The sequence below is a fragment of the Trachemys scripta genome, chromosome 2 (assembly GCF_013100865.1).
Source record: "Trachemys scripta elegans isolate TJP31775 chromosome 2, CAS_Tse_1.0, whole genome shotgun sequence".
Lineage (NCBI taxonomy): Eukaryota > Metazoa > Chordata > Testudines > Emydidae > Trachemys > Trachemys scripta.
In genome coordinates this window covers 26,443,753-26,456,475 of record NC_048299.1, presented here as the reverse complement: position 1 = coordinate 26,456,475, position 12,723 = coordinate 26,443,753, and the positions used below count along the sequence as shown (strand labels likewise).

The 12,723-nt window shown below is 40.0% G+C and overlaps 1 protein-coding gene across 2 annotated transcripts in view; it reads left to right on the top strand.

Annotated features, from left to right (window-relative positions):
* Window positions 1–12,723, top strand: part of CCNY (cyclin Y) — a 203,751-nt gene that overhangs the window by 42,979 nt on the left and 148,049 nt on the right. Inside the window, exon 1 of one of the 2 annotated variants that reach the window (XM_034760070.1) lies at window positions 7,996–8,135. The exons of the other annotated variant lie outside the window; for it this stretch is intronic. The gene's annotated coding sequence lies outside the window, so the exon portion shown is untranslated. Of the gene's footprint in view, window positions 1–7,995; window positions 8,136–12,723 lie in introns of those variants that run through there. 2 annotated transcript variants of the gene reach the window in all.

The window sequence follows — 12,723 nt, the reverse complement described above, 5'->3', positions numbered from 1 at the left end:
ACTACAGCCCACTTCTTCGGATGCATCCGAAGAAGTGGGCTGTAGTCCACGAAAGCTTATGCTCTAATAAATTTGTTAGTCTCTAAGGTGCCACAAGTACTCCTGTTCTTCTTTTTGCAGATACAGACTAACACGGCTGTTACTCTGAAACTTGAGATATAGCTTGGAATCACCTATTGTGGAATACACACGAGCAATGACTCGAAGAAAAGACCATTACTTTTTCTGTAACTGGTGTTCTTGGAAATGTGTTGCTCATGTCTATTCCATATCCCGCCCTCCTTCCCCTCTGTCGGAGTTGTCTGGCAAGAAGGAACTGAGGGTGGGGGGAGCGCACAGCGCCCTTTGTACTGCACCATATAGGCACCACTCCAGGGGTCGCAAGGGGCGCTCCCCTACAGGTACTGCTAGGGGAAAACTTCCGGTGCACATGGCGAGCACACACACCTATTGTGGAATAGACATGAGCAACACATCTTGAAGGACACCAGTTATGGAAAAGGTAGCTGTCTTTTCATTGAACTTTTTGAAACTTTGCACTTTTAGAGAGAGGTAAGGGATTGACTCTGTGACAAATTTGTAGAGGGACAATAGAGTTGAGGTCGGTTATTTCTCACCTCTGTTTGTTTATTTATTTTCAAACATTTTTGCTGTTAAGAAGCATGTTACCTCTGGAGACACAATCCACAGTTTGAGAACTGCAAAACTAAGCATCTCTGATGGTATCTTCTAGACTGAGTCCCATTGGGTAGATAGAAAGATTAACCTAAATAATCTTTACAGAAGCCTGTTGAACTCATTAATATTGGGTCCCTAATCCATGAACTATTGGAAGTAATTTACAAAACTTTTCTTTAACATTACATAAATATAATTTCTAATTCTATAGTATGAGACAATATAATCTCTATTCCATGATGAGATATCTTGGAGCTATAATGTATCTTAATTAAAACTATCTTTAGATAGGTTTTTTTCCTCAAAAAGCATTAAATTAAAAAAATCTGATTTATTTGTTTTAAAAAAACTTTATTTATTTTTAATCCACCCTGTTTTACTGCTGCTATTAAAATGGTGTATTTTAACTCCATCGTCAGGCCTCTTTTGCTCTGAGCATTTAGGGACTTGCCTGACTGATCAAGCGTGCTTAAGATGACCCCTTAGATTGAAAGCAAACTGCAGAAATTCCTGTATCTCTTAGGGATTGATTGATTGAATGTTGATGCAAACCCTGAGGCCTTTTTAATATGCAAGTGTTTTCTCTTGTCCTAGGGTGGTATGGTGGAGGTCAGCGCAGGCCTGTATCATATACTTGGGAAATTGTAAATATAATGCCCTTTTAAATGGGAACATACAATGTAAACAGTAGGAAGTTTTGACCAAAGAAACTGTTTTTTCTCAGAGACATTTAGAACTCTTCTGCTTCAGCACATTTATGGACAACGTGTGACCTTTCTTGCCTGAAAACAGTCCACTCCTTCACAGTGTTTGCTCTCTCTGGCGTTTACTTTCCTCTCAGCCTGGAATCGAGCCAAGGGGTGATTGGCTCTTTTGGATGTATTTTAGTTAGAGTTGTTTTGCTCTTCTTATTTTTTAGGAAATTCCAGCACTTACTTGGTGGAGAAAGAGTGAGGGAAGTATAACACTTTCACTTTTTTTTGCTTTTTGCCTAAGAGGTTATGGGATTGAATTTCTGCTTTGCTGCTCTGCAGATGTAACCTTTCTTCTCTCCACCACCAACTTTTGCCTCGTCCTTTAGTAAGTTCAGTTTCACCAACAGAAGAAGAGTGCTTTCCTTCTGTGTCATTAAGAAGATAATGAAGAACTAGGTAGCTTCACAGGGCATACTTCAGCAATTCATCAGCTGGTCATAGCTCTGATTTGTGTGTGCTAAATCTGTGGTTTTGATTACAGTTCCCCTTTTCGGTTGGGCTGACTCACTATTTGTTCACATTATGGGCTAAAAGTCTCAATCATTTACTCATGAGGTAATGTTCTGCAGTGAGTGTAGGGAATCTGCAGGCAATTAGGGTACCCTAGACAGAGGTAGCAGGGATGAGTGTGGGGTTGTGGGAAAGTTTGCTGTGTATAGGGAAGGAAAATCTAGAGGATGTTTGAATGACATTGAGCTGATACAGTGGCAGCTGGATGATGGCCAGCATTCCTAAACTTCGTTGTGGGAAAGCAAGTAGCAATGGCATGAATGAAGGCACTAGTCACAGAGGCTGTATTGGAAAAAAGAAAAAAGGAGGCTGTTGAAGATTGGAAGAAGACTGCGTGGAAATATAAAGCAAGAACAAAGAGAAAAATGAGATGTTCTACATTAACTCTTGCTTATACTGTATTCTAGCTTCTCCTGAGGCCCGTTTGCTAATATTTGCAGGTGCTGTGTAATGCAGCGAGGAGGAGACTCAGGATTCTTAAATATTGTGGCGGTTTGGATCACAGAAACCCCTTGGGAACTGCCAACTGATGTGTCAAGACTACTTCTGCCCCTGCTTTTCCTGCCAACTTGGGACTCCAGCACTCTGTCTTGTTGAGCCAGACATGCCAGTCTGCTCCAACACAGACCCAGGGTCTGAACCACGTGCCCCAAAGCTGCAGAGTTAACTGAAAGCAACTTAAGTGTTCCTGTCTTTAACACTCTGCCCAACTCCCAATGGGGTCCAAATCCCAGATAAATCCGTTTTACCCTGTATAAAGCTTATATAGGGTAAACTTATAAATTGTTCATCCTCTATAACACTGATAGAGAGAGATGCACAGCTGTTTGCCCCTCCCCCCCCGGTATTAATACATACTCTGGGTTAATTAATAAGTAAAAAGTGATTTTATTAAATACAGAAAGTAGGATTTAAGTGGTTCCAAGTAATAACAGACAGAACAAAGTGAATTACCAAGTAAAACAAAATAGAACACACCAGTCTATGTTTAATCCAGTAAGAAAACTGAATACAGACAAAATCTCACCCTCAGAGATGTTTACATAAGAACATAAGAAAGGCCGTACCGGGTCAGACCAAAGGTCCATCTAGCCCAGTATTCTGTCTACCGACAGTGGCCAATGCCAGGTGCCCCAGAGGGAGTGAACCTTAATAGGCAATGATCAAGTGATCTGTCTCCTGCCATCCATCTCCACCCTCTGACAGACAGAGGCTAGGGACACCATTCCTTATCCGTCCTGGCTAATAGCCATTAATGGACTTAACCACCATGAATTTATCCAGTTCTCTTTTAAACTCTGTTATAGTCCTAGCCTTCACAACCTCCTCAGGTAAGGAGTTCCACAAGTTGACTGTGCACTGCATGAAGAAGAACGTCCTTTTATTTGTTTTAAACCTGCTGCCTATTAATTTCATTTGATGACCCCTAGTTCTTGTATTATGAGAATAAGTAAATAACTTTTCCTTATCCGCTTTCTCCACATCACTCATGATTTTATATACCTCTATCATATCCCCCCTTAGTCTCCTCTTTTCCAAGCTGAAGAGTCCTAGCCTCTTTAATCTCTCCTCATATGGGACCCATTCCAAACCTCTAATCATTTTAGTTGCCCTTTTCTGAACCTTTTCTAGTGCCAGTATATCTTTTTTGAGATGAGGAGACCACATGTGTACGCAGTATTCGAGATGAGGGCGTACCATCGATTTATATAAGGGCAATAATATATTCTCAGTCTTATTCTCTATCCCCTTTTTTAATTATTCTTTTTCGACCGCCTCTGCACACTGCGTGGACATTTTCAGAGAACTATCCACGTTTCAATAAGTTTCTTTCGTAGATTGGATGCCTTCCTAGTTTGGGCATAATCCTTTCCCTTGGTACAGCCCTCATTCCAGCTCAAGTGGTAGCTTGGGGATTTCTCATGATGACCACCTCCTTTGTTTTGTTCCACCCACTTGTATATCTTTTGCATAAGGCGGGAATCCTTTGTTCCTCTCTGGATTCCCACCCCTCTTTCTAAATGGAAAAACACCAGGTTAAAGATGGATTCCAGTTCAGGTGACATGATCATATGTCACTGTAAGACATCATTACCCATTTGCCAGCACACATGTACACAGGAAGACTTACAAATAATACAGAGCCATCTACAGTCAATTGTCCTGGTTAATGGGAGCCATCAAGATTCCAAACCACCATTAATAGCCCACACTTTGCATAACTACAATAGGACCTCAGAGTTATATTTTATATTTCTAGTTTCAGATACAAGAGTGATGCATTTATACAAATAGGATGACCACACTCAGTAGATTACAGACGCTCCGCAGGTTACGCAAACCCAACTTGCACAAATCCGCACTTACGGAAAAAGTTCCGTATGTTCCGTAAGCTTTTTTTTTTTTTTTTTTTGTGCACGTAATTGTCGGGTATATGTTCCCGACTTATGCAAAATTCGACTGTATAAGCTTTGTAATGATACCTTACAAGAGACCTTTTGTATGAAGCATATTCCATTATATTTATACTCATTAGCATATTTTCATGAAATCATATAGAATGCAAAGTCACAAATATTACTTATGTCAGAAAGATCTTGTGGTCAGGATAATCTAAACCAATAGGGACACGAGGCCTGGGGCTAGAGATTTTAGGGCTGCTATTCTGGAATGGCAGCTGGATGAACAGTACCAGCAAGAGGAGCAGAGTGGATAACAGGAAGACCTTGATGGGTGATTATCTTGCCCCAATGACTTTAGCAACCACAGTAGCGCCAGCCAGTTTAGGCAGTGAGATGTAGCTGAATGTTAGACACATCAGAGGAGCAGCATGGTGGGTGAATGAATAGGTGTTTTGGGGAAAGGAAGACATCAGAGTTGTGTGTTTGGGTCACTGGGAGAAGGGGTGAAGAGGATTGTAGGTGCTAATCAAAGAGGGCAGGCTCTGAAGAGAGGGAGGTTAAACTTGGAAGGGGTGCTGCAACCCTTTTTTATTTATTTATTTATTTATTTTTGGAGCAGTTCTACATTATGATTAGAGGTGAAGAATGGGAGGTAGTGCACAACTGAGGACCAGAATAACACTGGGTTATTCTGGTCCTACTTGTGGTAGATATGGGTGCAGAGTGGGGCAGAGGGAGGGAAGATATGTTACTAAAGCACACAACTTTTTGAACACTCTGCAAAATAATTCTGGGCTGGTTATAAATTCAGGCTCTAACACGGCAAACTCTTGTGCATGTGATTAACTTTAGATATGTGTTTGATGTCCATTAAACTTGCTATGATTGATCATGTTTGTAAAGCTATTGACATGCAAAAGTGTTAGCAGGATCGGGGCCTTACTGACTGACCAAAATTTGAAACTATTGGATCCACTTCACTTGAAGCTTCATTTTCAGATATCTTTACTTTTTCCCTGCATACAACTGACATCACTGTGAGGACTTTAATATTATTGGAGGTGGTCACTGGTTCCTGATCGACATTTTAAGGTTCATCAGCAGCACTGTTTTCACTTGTATTTGTTCTGTTACATTTATGGCTTTGGTAACTCTTCACAATTTAAACCAAGTTTTTGTTGGTGCTAGAACTTGATATCTAATTTTACATCCCAGAAGCAAATATAGTTTTTTCAAAATGTATAAACAAAATGAAGTATTCAAGAGTCTGGAGACTTTATTGCACGTGCATAACTGAAATAAATTAAGTAGCTAAGGGGCTTGCCATATTTTGACCTACAATCTAGTTTAAACTAGCTTGTTTGTTTATTAATTAATTTAATTATTTGTGGGGAAAAAACTAACGTTACTAAAGTTTTTGTTTGAAAGGCTTGCTATTAGGAGTGCTCAGTCTGACCTTCTCGAAAGAAATTCATTAGGAATGTGTCTTTTAGGCTGTCTGACGTACATTTACAAGGAGATGTTCAGAATTTTTCTAGAATAAATATTTTTAGTAACATTCATTGTCTTATATTTGGGTTTTATAGATTCTTGCTAGTTCTTGCATGTCGGAAGAAATAGAAACCAAAATTGAAATAAAGTAAAGCAGGGAGCTTGTTATATATGTTGTGACAGGGTCAGGCCAGATGGCTACAGGAGAGTGATAGAAGGCAGATATATTAGCCCCAGATTAAGTAGGTCCCCTTTCCCTGGGTAAGGTATCAGGGAAGGTTCCAGAACAATCAGGAACTTTCTGGAAACAATTAAGGCAGGCTAATCAGGGCACCTGAGGTTAAAAAGGAGCTCACTTCAGTTTGTTGTGCAAGTGTGAGGAGCTGGGAGCAAGAGGCGCAAGGAACTGAGAGTGAGAGGGTGTGCTGCTGGAGGACTGAGGAGTGCAAGCGTTATCAGACACCAGGAGGAAAGTCCTGTGGTGAGAATACGGAAGGTGTTTGGAGGAGGCCATGGGGAAGTAGCCCAGGGAGTTGTAGTGGTCATGCAGCTGTTACAGGAGGCACTATAGACAGCTGCAATCCACAGGGCCCTGGGCTGGAATCCGGAGTAGAGGGTGGGCCTGGGTTCCCCCCAAACCTCCCAACTCCTGATCAGACACAGGAGGAGTTAACCCGGACTGTGGATTCCACCAGAGGGGAAGATCTCTGAGGCGAGCAAATCTGCCAATAAGCGCAGGACCCACCAAGGCAGAGGAGGAACTTTGTCACAATGTTTATTCCTCTCTTCTTTTTCTAGCTAGAGCTGAGAGATTGTCAGCCTTCCTTTGCCCTAGATTAGTTCTTTCATTAGATTTTGAGTCGATCTGTTTGGGATACCTGGCCTATGCTGATAGTTAAGAAGAGTTTTCACGGAGGAGAATGAAGTGAAGAGACATGCTTGTACTTCAATTTGTGTGGCTTTCTCCCAGTTTCCTTAGTCTCTTTTTAGCATATATTCCAGTAGGTCCAGAAGGACAAGAGTGCTCCGTATCAATCACCCATTATCAGTATCCCTTACTACTTTGTTGTCAGGGCCAGTGTTGCAAAAATATAGGCCATTCGCCCTTGCTAACATCCCAAGTATAATTTTTCTCAGAACATGGTGACACTTTCCCATCTCCTCCATCAGGACAGACTGAGTGTCTTTCATCTTCATTTTTAATCCTTGCTGTTTAACGTGAAATGTGTGGTAGACTTGACAGTTGCCTAATTGGTTACTCACGTATTTAAACAAATGGGGCGGGGGGAGAATTCTTCTCCACAAGATGTTGCCTTCATGAGCAAGACATGTCAGCTCCCGACAACCAACCACTCCATTCTTCAGAGCCAGGGACAAGACTGAAACCTGTTTCACTCTTGTCTGTAAAATGAACTTCCCTTGTATAAATCTCTGTGAATCTGAGAGTCCCCTGTCCCCTCTTCCCTTCCCCTAGCCCCTCTTCCTTTCCCCTATGGGTAAAACTAACAAAACCTGAACAATAAGATTTAAACATATCATCTAAAATTGAATGAAAACTATTAAGGTAGAAAAATCCTAATTAAGATAAACACTGAGATGATGTCAGGTTAATCTTTGTTGCATTTATAAAATTTTATTAGTTTTGTTGAAATCTTAATGTTTTTTAAACCTAGGTTTTGTTATTTACTCTTCATTCCTGCTGGTTTACCATATGCAGTTTAACTAAAGTGGCATTAATTATAAACCTAGCTAATTATAACCCTGAAGGCAATGAAATGATGACGGTTGTTCTAAGGAATTGAGACCAGATGAAGGCATGGTGTACAAAAACTAGCTGTACTGTGAGGTTTCTAACACTCTTTCCTACAGTATCCTTATTCAGAGAAGCACTATATTATTCTTCCCATACTCTGTACCAGGAAGTGCCCGGTGTTGCCAATTAAATAAATTGAATTTAGTGATGTTGGATGATGTTTGCTAGGGACTTGAGCTGAGATGGCTACACTTAACTTTATTTTAAACTTTGCAGTGGACTCTCAAAAGTGAACTATTTATCAACCCTCACAGCTCCCACCATATGGGTCAGTAACGTTTAGCTTTTTTGATTATTGAGCCAAGCTAATCCAGAGAAGCTAGTTCCAATTATTTTTCTTTTTCAGATGGCTGACCACTCATGATTGGTAAATGAGTACTAATATGCTTTGTCAACACTTTGAAGTGTGAAGAAAAATCAGTGCTATTCTAACATATACTTCTGTAAACTTAGAATTTTGGGTCAATGGCTCACAGCTACATAAAGGTAGGTGGGCAGTTGATGCTCTTTGGTGACTTTTTTTAATAGCAATTATTATAGATGTTGAATGTTAGTGTCCCTGTGTAGGGAGAAAGAGAAGAGACGTACTCTTTTGTGTCTTAAAATCTTTGACATGCTGTTAGACTATGTCTTAGCTACTTGAGTTTTTAATTCTCTCTTCTTTCTAAATTCATTTTTTTCCCCCCTCAACATCTTCAGAGGTGCACTGGTCACTTTATTATTTCAGCAGGAGTTGTAGACAGCCAGCACACTTTGATTTAGGAACCTAACTTTCTGTTTCCAAGTTTGAAAATGTGGCTCTGAATGTTTCTGGTTTAATGTGGTTGAACTGCAAATAGTTATTAGTTATGGCTTAGGTTTAAATATTATAAAGGTTGTATTTTAAAATCATTTTAATTTTTCTCTTTGGTAAGACATGTAACAGTTTTCCTACATTTTATCTGGACAGCCTGGAAAAATGAATCTCATGGGTGGTTTTCTGGCTAGACAGTAGACTGTGCTTAGATGTATATATGTGGGAGGAGTTATGTATGCACAATTCTCTTGATTCTGAGATGGAAAGCTATATCAGGGAAGCTTAGGGCTTTGTCCTGTTCCTGTTGAATGGGAGCAGGATCTGGCCTTTGGCTATAATATTGTGTTTTGTGTGTCACCTGTCCAGTAATGTCTTTGATATTTGGTTTGCTTGACCAAATAGCAACGTAGAATAAATGGAGTAGAAATACACTGTCTGATAAATGTACAAGGTAACGAAGTTTTCCTTTTGCAGTCCCTTTAGTAATCTATGATCAGCTATAGAAATGCCTTGATGCCCTCCCCAACCTGGGAATTTCTCACATCCTCTTTATGGATTGATTGATTTCCAAGAGCTATAAAACAGATATCAGGTGTGCAATTGAGAATAATGACAAATTGTGCCTTCTGTGCATAGCTCATCTTGCTGGACATAAGCATGCTGTCAAACTGGGATGAAAGTTGTCCTAATCATGCCAATAAAATAATACCTCTGTTTGCCTTAGATCAGGGGTAGACAACCTATGGCACGCGTGCCGAAGGCGGCACGTAAGCTGATTTTCGGCGGCACTCACACTGCCTGGGTCCTGGCCACCTGACCGGGGGGCTCTGCATTTTAATTTAATTTTAAATGAAGCTTCTTAAACATTTTTAAAACCTTATTTACTTTACATACAACAATAGTTTAGTTATATATTATAGACTTAAAGAAAGAGACCTTCTAAAAATGTTAAAATGTATGACTGGCACGCGAAATCTTAAATTAGAGTGAATAAATGAAGACTCAGCACACCACTTCTGAAAGGTTGCTGACCCCTGCCTTAGATGATTTTTATAACAGTATCATCTTCGAAATATTGGTGGTATACCCAGAAATAAGCTGATATGTGCAGCAAAAAAAAAAAGCTTCAGATACAAGTCTACAGTGTGTTGACTCTGACCCCCTTTGTGTTGCGACCATGTACACAACTCCTAAGAATTTAAGTAATCAAAATAGAACCTACACTTGCTCTTCTAGCTTCCTGTATTCCTCCTCCCCACCACCACCAAAAAAAAAAAAAAAAAAAAAGGCTGCTGTGATAACATTTTAAATGAAAAATAACCTAATCAACCTTACTAGAAGAGGAAGGGGAAAGACTTACCTTGGATGATGCTTTCTTTTATCTTGTTAATTTGTTCTTTGTATTCTCCTTAAATTACTCTTTTTGGGACTTGGAAGTGGAAAATATATGGCATAGTATAAGAAGTATAAAATGAAAACAGTATGAGAGGTATTCATTTAGTCGTATTCCATTGTACATAATCTGAATTTTTGTGCAGATGTTCCAAATTCAGAGGATGTGTGCACATATTTTAGGTGTGGACTAAATAAAGTTATATACGGTATCATTTACTGTTTTAGTTATTATGGAATAAGGCTAAATCTATACAAGTCTGAGTAGAATACATTTCTTTGTATTGATTTTATTCCTCATTAACATGGGGACGTTCTAAATGTATTCCTAACCATAATTCCATTCCCAACTGCAAGTCTTGATTTTTATATTCTTGTTTTCTGATGCAAGATTTTGAGCTTGTGCCTGAACTGTTGAAGTTGGGTGGGAGTTTTGCCATTTATCTCGGTTGGAGCAGGACTGGCCTCTTACAGCATTATTCTGTTCCATAGAGAGAGGTGGATTGATGTTAATTTACTGTGAAGAAGAAAAGGCTGCAGAATTCACTACCCTCACAGCACTGTCGTCCTCGGCTATTGCAGCCATGTGCCACTAATAGCTTCATGTTGATTTTGAGAGCTCCTCAGGTGTACATTGTGTGGTGAAACAGGTCGTAATATCTGTAATTTGCAGCAAATGGTTTGTGTTCTTGTACCAGCACTGTGGGGAATGCCCTGTTTTTGCATTATGACATTTTTCAGTTTGATCTTGTAATACACACGGTGGTTATAAACAATTATTCCAAAGCTTGATAGTTTAATTTTTTTGTAAATTGCTGTCTCAGGAAATAGCTTTGTCCTGTGTGGCATCCCAGAATACATGAATGACAACTACATAGAAAGAAATGTTCTGAAGACATTATGCAGTTTTTTTACCTTTGTTTCACCTTTTTTAAAATTAAAGGCCTGGATAATTTCCTTCACTCTGTGCTCTCATCATAGACTTTCGGGAGCAGACCATCCACAAGATAGGTTGTCTTTCAGCCTACCGTTCTTTAGGAGTTCAGCTGCCTTCACGGTGCGCTCTTGTCACACGTTCTGCACGCCTGGCAGCCTCTCAAGTTTGAAACCCTACCTCCCCAGGGAGATGTATCAGGGGATCCTCTGGGAGTCTTGGAAATCCCCTTCCTCAGATCCCTCTCCCATTGCATGAGGGGGGTCTGATCTGGGGTGAAGTACTTCAGTGTTCTCATTTGTTGGGTTCCATTATTTAGCTGGCAAGGACAGGGCTTTAGAAGGGAATGACTGATGTTATTTATAAATCCCCAGAATAAATAATCGGTACACAGTACAAGGTAACAGTTTTGGCATTTTATATTTTTAATGTTTTAAGTGAGATTTTCGCACTTGTGAAAGGATTTGGTTTAACCACTCTGGAAAACAAAGGAAACTATTGAAAGAACAGGTACAGCACAGTGATGGGCAGTGCTAGCTTTCCTCATTGTCCTTCCAGTCCTAGATCTGGAGAGACGACCTCTAGCTCTGGGAAAGATAGTTGGTTCTATCGGCCGTTTCGTGTTGTGGATGGTGGTGGTTCTGCTATGAACATTTGTCTACCATGAAATGACTGATGCCATGAACAGTGCTCACACCTCCAACTCATTTCACCGTCACTAGGCCAACTATTTATAACCATTAGAGACAAGCAACTCTTGAACATTACCAACCTGGTTCAGGTGCACATAAGGGACCTAGAGGCTAAAGGCTTTGTCTGTACTTGTGGATGTTGTCAGCTTCACAGCAGAAGAGAGAGCATTGCTAACAGTCCAACTTATTTGCTAGGGTGACTTACCAAAAATGAATCCAGGATGCTTTGTAGGAGTGCGTAAGTCCATCTCTGTCTTTCGTGGCTTTTTCTTTCTCTCATCACATGGGGCTTTGAAACATATAGGGGTCCTGATGAGTGCACCTTATGTAGCTAATTGTATATTTCAATACCCTGTCTGCTCTTAAGGGGTGAGCATACACCCACAGGGGATAGAGTATGTCATATACGCGTGCAATTATGAAGAAATCCAGCTTTTCAGATCTGTTTCTTTGGCAGGTTGCCCAGCAGGGAAGTTGGTATTTTAGCAATGATGCTACCTCATTTTGGAGAGCTGATATATTTTTTTTAACTTCCAGATGGTGAAAAGTATAATATAATTCAATGCAGAAAGCTGTTAAAGCAACAGTAAGGTTGCACAGTTGAGACCAAAAGTCAGGAAAGGCAAAAGTGAAGGCTCCTGCAACAGTGTTAATTTGGCCATATTTGTGCAGCGGCATCATTTTGTATTCCTATTTTTTCTTTTTAAATGTTTTTATTTTTAAATGGTATTTCCTTTTGTTTTCTAGCATAAACTTGTGCAGTATGAGCAAGTTAAAGCTTCTGTGTTACCCTCTTGCTTATGCTGGTGTTATATTCTGCAACCTTAATGGTATATTTTTTTGAAGGGGGAAAGAAAGGCTGTACTTAATGATACTAGCATTCAATATTTTCACCTATGCTTTTGTGTTCATGTGTCAGTAAGGTGACTGGGGTGCCAGAGAGAAGTGTCTTCCACTTCTGTCACTGCTGTCATCTGGCTGTAAACACAGTTATTGCAAGGCTGGGTTGCAGATCAAGGCAGCAATGTGTGGGTTTACCCTGTGGTACATCAGCCCTGTCTTTCCAGTGGAAATAGAAATTTGTATAAATAAAATTTAAACCAAACTTAACTTCCCCTCTTCAACACAGTCACCCTCTCCTCTCCTCCTTTCTCTCTTCATTTAGTGAAGGCAAGGCAGGGTTTTATTTTTCTTTTGTAAAATTTTGCTGCATACTTAATGATACTTTTGCAATATCTCTAATACAGGGATGCCTAACCT